Source organism: Athene cunicularia, assembly GCF_003259725.1.
Source record: "Athene cunicularia isolate RWA chromosome 3 unlocalized genomic scaffold, athCun1 chr3_part1, whole genome shotgun sequence".
NCBI lineage: Eukaryota > Metazoa > Chordata > Aves > Strigiformes > Strigidae > Athene > Athene cunicularia.
Window position 1 is genome coordinate 3,025,237 of NW_020799097.1, and position 12,010 is coordinate 3,037,246.

Here is a 12,010-nt window from a genome sequence, read left to right on the forward strand (position 1 = left end):
GGGGGAGAAAAGGAGTTGCCTGTGCAAGACTTGAAGTAGTTTTCATTGCTCGTTCAGATCTACTTTTGGGGGTCTAATTTGGATCCCAGTCTCTCTAGACCCACAGTAAGGATGTCTCAGGTGCATAAGTGGCCTAGAAAGGAGCCAACGTCTCCCAGCTGAACTGGGAGATCCTTGATCCTAACTTGGATGGATGGGCATCTTCACCTGCAAGCCAAGCTGGGTCAGGACGGCACTGGAAGGACAACTTCAGATGAACGACCTGGGTCCAGAATGGGCTGAGTTCGGTTAATAAGGCAAGAATCAAGGCATGGGCATGACTGAGTTTCAAGCTTAGTTAACAAAAAATTTACTTCTTACTAGGAAAGCTCAGACCCTTATTTCTGTCTGATGTGCCTTATCGAGGGGTAAGCAGAGCCCTTCTTTGGAAGATTTCCAACCAGGCAGGATTTAAGGTGGGAGAATAAGACACAGGGATGCCGGTTGGCGTGAGCTCTTGGGAATACACCTGATGACCCACGTGCTCTTTCCATCTCTGCTTTTTCCACCTCCATGACCCAATGGGACTGTGCTAAATCCCTGGCTTCTCAGTTGACTTCCATGTATGCTTTCCAAAGGGAGAGTGGAGCATTTCAGGCGATGGAGAAAAGCGCTCCCCAAAAGCCTGACGTTGCCTCTTGAATGGGTTGTGCTAGTCCTCCTCAAGAAACCCAGTTTCAGCTCAGCCCGACTCTCTGCTGGGCTGCGTGGAGACAAGGGGAAAGGTGACAGGCTGCATCGCTCTGTCCTGCTCTGCCCAACACCACCGCAGTCCTGCAGCACTTCTGATGTTATGATCTTGAAGCACTTCACCAACGTTGACTACATAATCCTCACATCATCCCTGTGAGGTAGGCTTTACCCCTCTCATTTTACAGACAGGGAAACTGAGGCACTGAACAGTTACACCACTTGCCCCAGGTCACACAAACAACCACAGTGAAACTGAAGGTTATTTTGGGGCAGGTCCCTGTCTCTCTCTGCGCTTCAGTAAAGTGCTTAGCACAAGGGGGTCCTAAGACTGGCTGCAGTCCCAGTGTGCCTACTGCAAGGTAAGTGGACAATACTCAGTGGTTACAGTTTATCGCATTCAAAAACATTAGAAAAACCCAGGTGTCCTGCTTTAGTAGCTTCTTTTTACCATTTTGTAGTGATTGGGGAATTTGTTCTCCTTGATTAAGGTTTATCTGAAGATTGAAGTGCAAGAGTATTGTCCAGGTTTTGAATGTTAACAGCGATTTCCAGCAGCGATTAGTCAAATTTCAATGTTTATGGGAAAAGTGGCACTTCTGAAATACAAGTATTTAAATTGTGCTATTTTCTATGGCTGTGCCAATTTCCCAGCACTCTCAAAATTCACTAATCGAAAATGCTCCTAGGATGAAAGCTCATTTGAGAAGATACCGTGAACTTTCAGAATTCCTTTCGATTGGAAGGTGCTCAAGAGCTCTGCAAGTACGTAACTAGTCTGTTCTTCCAGCACTTTCACGGGGTGGACAAGGATTTTTAGACTCACGTTGCAACACCTGGGGCAAGTGTGGCAGGGCTGAAGGTGAGATCAGTAATGGAAGCCAGGCAACAAACAGCCTGAGAATTCCCATATCGTATGTGCTGGAGCACGGTCCAATGGTACTAGGGAACATATGACATGTGCCAACAGAGACAACCCTAAAATCCTCTTGGATTTCCCAACCAACAGCCCGTGGCAGAGATGGAGAGAGAACGAGTATCTCCAGGCACTATCATTTTACCTTCTGTATACAACAGTGCATCCAAAAATATATATATATATACAACAAAGGGAGGATATTTCCTTGCAATCAAAAAAGTCATTCAAAGCCTCCAAAATATATAGACTTTCTGTGCAAATCCTTGTTTTAGGGGAGCAACTTCACGATGGGGGTTGCTATGTCAGGTTCCCGAGCACATCACTGTAAGTCTGGGAACACAGCGGAGACCACACAAGGGCCTCACCCCAGCTGCACTCTCATACTGGTTTCAATCTGTAGGTAATCACATTTGCTTTAGTGGAACGGTCTGAACTTGGCCCGATGACGCGGAAGTCACCGGACCTAGATGTGAACTAGTCCTTCCCTGAGTAAGTCAAACACTTTTGAAACTACTTCCCATTCCTCATTGTAACAAAAGGCTGGAATGGTAAAACAGTTTGCAGAGCGAAAGCATTAGCCAAAACCATTTTTTTTTTTCCTGAAAGGAACATGTTTTCCACCAAAACAAAAAATTTTAGACTAATTTTTGGAGGGGGCATATTTTATAGTTCATGGCAAAATTTGATGTTCAATGTGAAAATCCTTTCCTTCTCACTCTCCCTACAGAGAGAACATGGAGGCCAAGGGATTTGGCTGTGATACCTATTTAGACACTTTTGTAGAAAACACGCATCACTGCTCTCCTCCAACTGGCTGCAATTACATCCAATTTAAGGCTTGTTTAATTGCTTGAGTAGTACTAGGGCATCTATGGATAAGTGCAAACCAGTCCACATCCCCTACTACTTATCCATCGAAAATTTGTTGACTTGATACCCAGGCTTCAGTAATTGTTGAAAAAAACCCCCCAGATTATATGGGAATGGTGTGAAACTGTAGGAATTTGAGGGGGGTTGCCTGGGGAATACTTAGTGTATAGTTCCTCTTGCAGCAGCATCAGCTCCGAGCAAGTCCCCTGAAGTCAAGCGGCTCCAACTTCAGGCTACTGAAATTTCTGCAGGTGCGCATCCCTGTGTGTACTCATATGCCCTCAGACACTGAAAAAAAATACCACGCTAAAGCGTACAGATTGCAGGTGTAATCATCTGGCATTTGTCCTGGAGTTTTGCTACTTGGGAAAGAACAGTTTGCTTTCAAGGTAGAGGAAAGGGGAGGAAAGACGGGGGCGGCATGCAGGTGGCGTTCAGCTGGGTGTGAGGGAAGGAGGCTCTGGCACCGGCAGCGTGTTTTATTGGTAAATACCTCTAGGAAGGAAAATACGAGCTGCTCGTCCTTGTGACTGATGAGCAGGAATGACATCTGGAGAGAAAACAATAATCATTCCCTTGGAGTGGCGTTTGGCATTAGAATTCTAAGGGCTGGAAATTAGATTTGGGGGGTTTAATGCCTGCAAAAGGAGGGCCCGGTTTGCTGCATGTAGTGACGGGGCTGTTCTCATTGCAGTGGTCATACTGGTAGACGGGGAAACCATCTCTTCCTCAGCTAAAAGCCAGAGACTACAAAGCCCCCATGTAGGTCAGGGGTATGCTAGACTCTGATGGCTCCACTTGGATAGAAATTCCTGATTCTGTTCAAGTTTTGCTTGGGTTTTGACAAAATCTGCAAGCTTCAACAGGAAAACTATTATCACAGGTTAAGAAAAAGAATGGTAGGGCCCAGTTTGGGCTCCCCTGGCACCAGCAGAAATTACTATTTTTAGCATAGGGAGCGTAAGGAGGCACCTGGACATCGATGGAGCTTTACCAGTTTATACTGACTCTGTGTTGGCCCTTCATATTTGGTCTGATTTTGGCTTCCACATTTCTTAAAAAGTGGAAGATCAAGTGGTACAGCATTTCCTCAGAAGGACCTTAAGCTTCTATGATCTTTTATCTCTGTTTTAACTTTTTTTTTTTTTTTTTTTTAAAAAAAAAAAAAAAAAAAAAAAAAAAAAAACATACAAGGGATATTTATCTCAACTCTGCTTGCAAATCCCAAATTGCTAGCACCTTGCACCAGAAACTACCTTCCTCACCTCAAAAAGCCCTTTGGAGTTCACAATGTGTTCATATATATTAAAACATATATACTGCTGCAGTAACATGGCATGTATGCTTCTCTATATTTTCACAGGACTGTGTATATAGACACAGACATACATGTTGATTAGTCCCTTTAATCCTGAAAATTCACAGACATCCACTTCACATCAGGCCTAATACAGAGTTAAGAGGAGTTCTTTCTCTTGATTTTTTACCTTTGCAGTTAAAGTAGCCATTGCTGCTGAAGTGGGTCAAAGCAACACGTCTGGGTGCAAACACAGCCAGGTGTATTTACTGGTGAACAGTACATTTTCAGGAAAATTAAAGGGGGATTTATTGATAAGGTGAACTTTTTGTCTTTTTTCTTTTTTAAATATATGTATATATATATATATATAATGCCCTCAATAATACCTTATAGGCTATATCCTATCCACTTCCACGAGGTGGGTGACAACTAGCTTCGAAAGCAGTCTGCGTTTACATCTTTTTTTTTTTTTTCTCTACTAGACACACATGAGACTTCAATCACTTTCAAAACCACACTTGCCCTCTCTCACCCCTCTCAGTCCATCCCTGTTCAAGACACAGATGTGTGGTGCTTCTTCGGACAAAGAGGGAAATTCTATATGTTGGCCAGCATTTGGTTGGGTTGAACACAGCAGTTAGCATAGCACCGAATGAGTTACATTGCTGTTTGTTTGTTTTTCCCAGCTTCAATCTTTTCGGAACAGAAACAGTAAAAAGAACCCAGAAGCACTGAGCTGAGTGCTGAAAACAGGGCAAAGAAATGGCTGGGGATGAGAAGAGGGAAGGAGCAGACCCAAAGCCAATGTAGATGAGCAGTGGCCCATCTGCAAGCGTAGGGCTTCTGAATTTGCTTTGCCCCAGAGGGAAGATATGCAGCTGCCTGGTTAGTCATGTGGAAGAGCCTGGCCCACGCAGCCAGAAGATTCCGAACTACCTCCCCATGGTGGAGACAGAAAAGGGGCAGGGAAGGTACATGGCAGACCAAGACAGAGCTAGAGGAGGAGGGTTTCCTAGCTTCGTTCTTGCTTCACGCAAGGCAAGTCTTGGGTTAGAGAAGAAAACGGCTGCCTGAAACACCACCCGGTTATCCAGAACAGGCCAGATTTCACAGTCCTTACTCAGGGGAGAAAGTAAGACCCAACAACAAAACCCAGGAGTTTTGCCTGAGCAAGGAGTGCATGAGTAGACTTCAAAAAGCTTTTCTAAAAGGGAACAGGGAGTCTTGCCTCTCATTGCATTTCCAAAAGAGACATTATATAATGGTCAGGACACTTAGACAATAAAAACACTTGGCTCAAAAACACAAAAAAACAAAGGCTTTCTATCACATGCTTGTTTTCCCTTCCAAATTATCTGACCAGTGGAGAAATTTTGAGCAATGAACTGGATCCCTTTTCTCATTCTAAAGAAAGTTATCCTGGGTTACACCCAAGTGCCTTGGGGTTCAACCAGGGATGAATCCACCTCGATGGACACAAAATCAACAGTCAAAACTCCCGTGACGGCAAGGGAAGTTTTGCCTGTGGGAGGATGGTGAAGGCAGGCCTGGTCTAGTCTCTCTGGACGTGGCACAGATTTCTCTCCAGGAAAGCAGATACTTTGAGAAGAGTTGCACGTGAGCAGCGTTGAGTCTAGCTTATCCTTTCACAACCCACCTTCACCCTTTGTGTAAGGAAACAGTTGGGAAAAAAAAAAAAAAAAAAGAGCTACTGTACAACCAAGTAAACTGCAATTATTGTGCTGTCCTAGGCAGTCAAGAAACTTAAAAGGCAAAACGGAAAAAAAAAAGATTTTTCACGTGTTTATCAGTTGACACTCTAGTTTTCCCATGACTACAAGAGTCCTCAGCAAACAGTATACCAGCCTCCCAAATAAAGTCCAGGCTATTCCAAAACAGCGTGAGCAAATGTTTCACTGTATTCAGATGGAAGCTGATGACGGAAAGATTAGTGCACATTGACCGTGGCTGATGAGAGCAACTTTTAAAGCAATTCAAGTATTCATCAGTAATCTGTTCGGTTCAGAAATACTTTTGAGATCTTTAGTTTCAAGTTTCCAGAAACACAAAGGAAAAGGGAAAGGTCACCTGTTGTGTAAGAAAATAATATTGCAAACAGCGCTATTACATTTGACCGGGAAAGCAAGGCTATTCAGTTGGTGCACAACAATTTTCTCCATTCCTTGCTTTTGGGGAAGAGAAAAGACTTAAGATCACTTTCTTGACACATATGCACGCACCAACAGGTTTTCCTTCTGCGTATTGCAACAAACCCCTTTACTCCTCATTCCCGATAACAGCGCAAACCCAGCAAGAACGAAATTTTTTACAGCGCACTTCCAGCACCTCTCACACGCTTTTCCTTAAGCCTCACAACACCCCTGTGAGGTAGGTAAATATTATTATACCCATATACAGATGGGTAAACTAGGCACAGAAAGGTTAAATCACTTGCCCAAGGTTACACAGCAACTTCGTGGCAGAGCTGGGGGTCGAAACCCAGGAGTACTGTCACCCAGAAATCTGCAATGAGTTTTAGACTGTGGCCGCTTTCTACACTCACTGTAAGAGACCATCTGAACAAACACAGCATTGCACAAATCCAAATAACTCCGCGTTGTACAAAGTGCCTGGTTTTCAAACAGTTGCCTCGCTGCATGTGTCCCAAAGGCCAGGGCTGGGGGGGTTGGGGTGGGGAAGTAAAGTTTATGCTCTCAAATAATTTTTGTCTGCTCGCGATGCTTTGTTTTGTTGTGGTTTTTGGTTTTTTTTTTAGGTTTTGGGTATACAGCAGGAAATGATAGTCCACATTATTTTACCAACAGCATCACTTTCCAGTTGGGTTGTGTGTATGTCTGAATATACATCGAGGTCCAGATGGTTTATGCAGATTTATTTTAATTGCCACCAATTGCTTCCCTCCTCATCAGTGAAGAGCCAGTGGAACATATGCAGCTACCTGTCATCTCATTTTCTCATTTTTCTCATTAACCCACCATCTGAGCTTCAAGTAAGAAACAAGGGTTGAACACAGGCAATATCTAGCACAGCAGGAAGGCTCCTACCGTTCTTCACATCACACCTCCACAGAAAAGAATCACCACACCATTATTCCCAAGTTCAAACACAACAGAACAATGAAGCGATTCTGGACGTGCTCATGGAGAAATAAGCGGATTGCAACAATCGCTAGCGGTTACCCAAAGGTCTGGAAATGCGTTCTGCACACAGTGAAAGGTTTGCCCACGTCTATTTGGGATAGCCTCAAATCTTGTCATTCAAACCAGGCTGAGATTCTCTGCACCAGAATACACCTGAGCTCCGAGGAAAAAAATAAAGACAGCAATCATAACCCTGGGAAACTACCATCCCCAAAGCCCCAGGGCTTTAGACTACTGCCAAAATAACAACATGCAAGCTTCAGCAAGCAAAGGGTACACAACGAAGTTCACATCATCCCTATCATCTCACATCAAGTACCTCAGCTTCTACGGGGATTGGCATAGACCTTGTTTTGTTGTGGTTGTTTGGGTTTTTGTTTTCTGGGTTTTGTTTTGGTTGGTTTTTTTGGGTGTTGGTTTTTTTTTTTTTTCCTTTTTTGCATGACCACATTCGATCTGAACAGAATCCAGAGAAAAGCTAACCCAGTAAAAGAAGAAAATCCAGAGAAAAGCCTGTCTCCACAAATTTCCGCTGACTCTGGCAGCTTCCAAATTGTCTCTTGCCCAAGCTGCCCAGCGATCAGGCACTAAAAGGTTTTGCAAATGCACAGTAGTAAGTTTTCCTTTTCAAAGCACCTCTGAGCTTCAATGAAATCATGCTGGACAAACCTCAGACCACATTTTCTTCAGGAGGTTTAGTCATGCTGCAGGTATGTGGGTGACAGGTGTGTCATGCATTTCTGTGTAGGGATGAGGAGTAGGGATAAATTGTGAAGTGAGTCTTGTGTGGACAGAAATATATCTGGAGAGCACAGGATGACTGCTCTCTGAAAGTCAACAGCAACGCTCCTCTTAGGAGCAGCATCGGCCAGGTTTTAGCAGACCACTGACTAAAGCTTGAAATTAATTTTGTCCTGTTTCATCTAGTCAGCTTTAAATAAAAATACATGCAAATGACTACTGAGTTTTGGCAGGTGCAGAGAAGGACAGGATAAAGCAGACAATTAGCTCCAATCCAAAACACTGAAAATATATGTATTTACACTTGAAATTGGTGGCTGGCTTGCACTTTCCTCTGGTAATTATATGACACTGGCTCCTCTTCTGCAGTTCAGGTTGGAGACGCTGCCGATGAAAAATGCCTCGTGTGGGTGGCAAAGCGTGACAAGGGCATGGGCAGGGACCTTGTAATTCCTGTATTTCCATTGTTGATTTGATCTGGTCTGAATCATCCTGTCTCCAAATTAGCTGCCTACGGATGTATAACGCTATCACACTAAGCATGCCAGCCATATGACATGGATGGAGGGATGGATGGATGGGTTGACATCAGCACGATAAAAGGGACGCTGTTTGCAAAACAACCTCAGCAAAAAAAAGAACAAAGTGAACTGAAAAAATACTTTGTCCATTGAATCAGGCAGAAAATAGAAAAAAAAATGCCAGATCAGAGCTGATGTACTCCACCAAATCCTGAATCCTGGTCTGTGGCATATAGTTATATCTTTATTAGTAAATCAAGCACTGACATGATCCATTCTGGCCACAAAGCCAACTGATAAGTGCTGGCCGCATCCACACTACTAAACTCTATCACCCCCGATACAGAGCAGCTGCATCCAAACTGTTGATTGGGGATGGTCTCTGGCCAGTGTCAATGCCCGTGCAAGCTGTGGTCAAGCCCAGGGCTCATTGGAGTGGGGCAAAACCTTGCCAGGGAAGCTTTAAAAAATATAACAACGGGGATGGTGGAGCCCTCATGTCCTGGATTTTCCCTGGCATGGCATAGTTGACTGGTTTAGATGATCCCAGGGTGAATCCAGCAGCACAAACGTGCCAGAGAAGTTGCGCACTGATCTTGTGATGTGAATAAAGATGGACTCAACCTTCTCCATGACAGTTTGAAAAACCCCTCATGTGGTATCTTCTGGCAAGAAGGTGGGACGTGGTATAACTAAGCTACCAGGGAGAAGCTGAGGAGTTAAAAACCAAGTGAAACCAAAACAAGTCACTGACTGTCCTGCCAAAGTGCACACCAAAACCCAAAGGGACCCTGGGTGAAAACTAAACAAAACAAAACAAAACAAAAAACCCAGGAGGCAAGGACTAGGCTCTTAGCTTTGAGATTAGTAACAATAAAGAGATGGAGATAATTTTGCTCCCCATGCTTTTGGCTTGGCAAAAGGCGCTGTTTGGCAACGAGATCACAGATAATCCCAAGAGGAAACTGGTCACCACACCAAACTATCCACCATGAACTTGTTGGGTGTAGTGGCAGAGCACGTGCTTTATGTTAAGGCTGTAATGGACTCCTTCAAAGAGACATAGCTCTTCAGGGCTGACACAGGCTCTCCCTGGAAAGCTTTTGCTAAATCAAGATGCCAGTGGATATCGTTCAAAGAAAGGACTAATAGCGGAGGCAGAAAGTTTATGCAACGAAGTGTAACGGTAGAGTCTTGACATGCAGCGGAGGCACCTGCCTTCGTTGTTATCCATACTACGAGCCACGAAGAAGGAGGACTTTGGAGCAGGAGTGTGTCAAGCCCTTAGTCAAGCTGGTTTGGTTGTGAGTAGTTAGCACTGCACTGAGAGGTAAGGTCACTTCTAGAGTGTTTTGTCCCTCTGTTCCCATAACGGGATGGAGAGGACGGCTGTTGGTGTGGTGGTCTGGAGCAAGGGTCCCGTTCCTGAGGGAAGGCAGGCTGCAGATGCTCATGAGAGGCAACACTGAAGGGTCTCCTCCTCAACTCCTGATGAGTTTGCCTCGGCTTGTTGACTCATTTCACTGTCCTGGTGCGAAGTGGCAGGGTCCGGCTGTTCAGTTGGGCCAGGGAGTGAGGTCACATCTCCAAATCAGAGCCCAGGGTGGACAGGTTTGGGGAGGGGGACCTTCTCATGGTGTTTCTGAAAACAAGGATGCTATCTCCTGGAGGAAAGGTCCCAGAGGAACATCAGGGTTGTTGGTCATCCATTCCTTCCTCATGCTTATGCCGATGAAATGCGGATTTGTAGAGTAGAGCTCTTCACAGAAGGACCAAGGAGAGTTTTTACACAAGGCATGAGTCTCAGGGAACTGGATCAGAGTAAATGTACACTAGGAATAAAGGTAAGTCAAAAGAAAGTCCTGGGAGGAGAAATGCAGGCCTGTTGCTGGAGGATGGACACCTCTGTGTTTTTATGACTCAGTAGCTGGGGACAGCAAGTTCACTTCACAAATTACCTCTTTTTATGGAGACAGCATACTGATTAGGGAGCAGGGTGAAATGTTAGCAGGACACTTGCAAAGGGACTGGTTATGGGATACAGACAATGGAGAAGGGAAATGAAAGCTTTTCACAAATATATATATGTGTGTGTGTATATATATATATATTTATGTGCACAGTAAACAAGGGACTGGGAATTCAGATAGGGGATGACAAGGCAAAATCCCTCCCTTTGCATGAAAATGTGACCATCATATTGGTTGTAATCAGAGCCCAGAAACATTTGCCTGAAATGGAGTTTGACTGGGAATTACAGTACCAGTGACAATTTGGCTTCTTATAAACTTTGCCGTGTGTCTATAGTTTGGCTTGAATGAGTCCCTCCCTCCTTAAAAGGGACAAGACACCAGTTAAAAGTTTTCTTTACAAAACAAAATGAAACAACTGAAGAAACCCCAATGTTTTCTCAGAACACTGCAAAGGACCACTGACTGAAAAAAATGTTTCTCTTCAGGTATATTCAGGCGAAGAAAGCATTCAGCTTCTTTAAACTGTTATATAAAATTGGTACTAGTTTCTTTAAATACTATTATAATTAAAAAAACCAAACGATTCATCAAATTAAAAAAAAAATCATAATCATAATTAAAAAATATTCCCCCCCATGCTGATCTTCTCTTCAGAACAGGTCAGCATGGGAGTTTTGCACCCTAGACAGTTACAGTATTTCTGGAATAAAAAATTGCAATTACACACAGAAAATACTACAGCATTCACTTAAAAATATCTCATTTTGTTGTTGTTGTTTTTCCCCTCCCAAGTAGAGGGATGGTGGGATTGAAAAGATGCCCTGAAACAGGAATATTCCTTTAAAGGAGCAATACTCTCGAAACGGAAAAAGGGTGTTGGATAGACGCAAACCCGTGATTTAACTCGAAACAAGAGATCCCAGCACAGAAACAGAATTCAAGAGATGTGAATGTTCAGACACCGAGCGGGTTATTTGGAAATGTCAAGACAACCACACAACCCTCAGCAGGTGACCGTCTAGGCTTTGCCATCAGCGGAGGTGGCAGCATCTCCTTGCGGTGAGAAGGCTAAGCTAAACCACGACGCTAAACCACGATGCTCTTGCTACGCTCTTGAATCTCCTCTGGTGTTGTTTCTCACCATGTACTTACAGTAGAGGGTGACACGAGACAGTTTTTATCAGCAGTTCCCCACATGTACCGAGTTGAAGAATTCTCAGCTAAATCACAACAACAACATCAACGAAAATACAAAGCACCAAATCATCTCGAGACGTGAGTCAGTTTACAGGTTATTACCGTTTGAAGAAGTTTGTTGGTTGTTTTGTTGTTGTTTGTTTGTTTGTTTGTTTTTAATCCCGATTTTCATGTTTTGTTTTCCTTAAAAACAAAACAAAACAAAACAAAAAATCAAAACCCAAAAACCCCAAAATGGAACGAAGGATGCTTTACAATCACTTTAAGGCTCGCACTGAATGAGACATGACAGGTCTTACACGAGATTACAAATAATACATGTATGCCTTTCACAGCCTTAAAATGATACAGTAGGTCAAATTATTTTGCCAGTCACTGATCAAGTATTGTGCCTTTAAATTGACTCGCTTTTTGCTACTATGCTGAGTTTTATTATTACTGAAATAGTTATTCGATATGTGTAAATGTACTTTAGTATAACGTTTTTGGTATATAATTTCAATGTTTGGAGATTTCTTATTTTCCAGAAATCAGGGTGGCAGGCCTTATTCTGGGCTCAAACGGTTGTTATTTACTCCACTGAAGACAGTGGTGCTTTA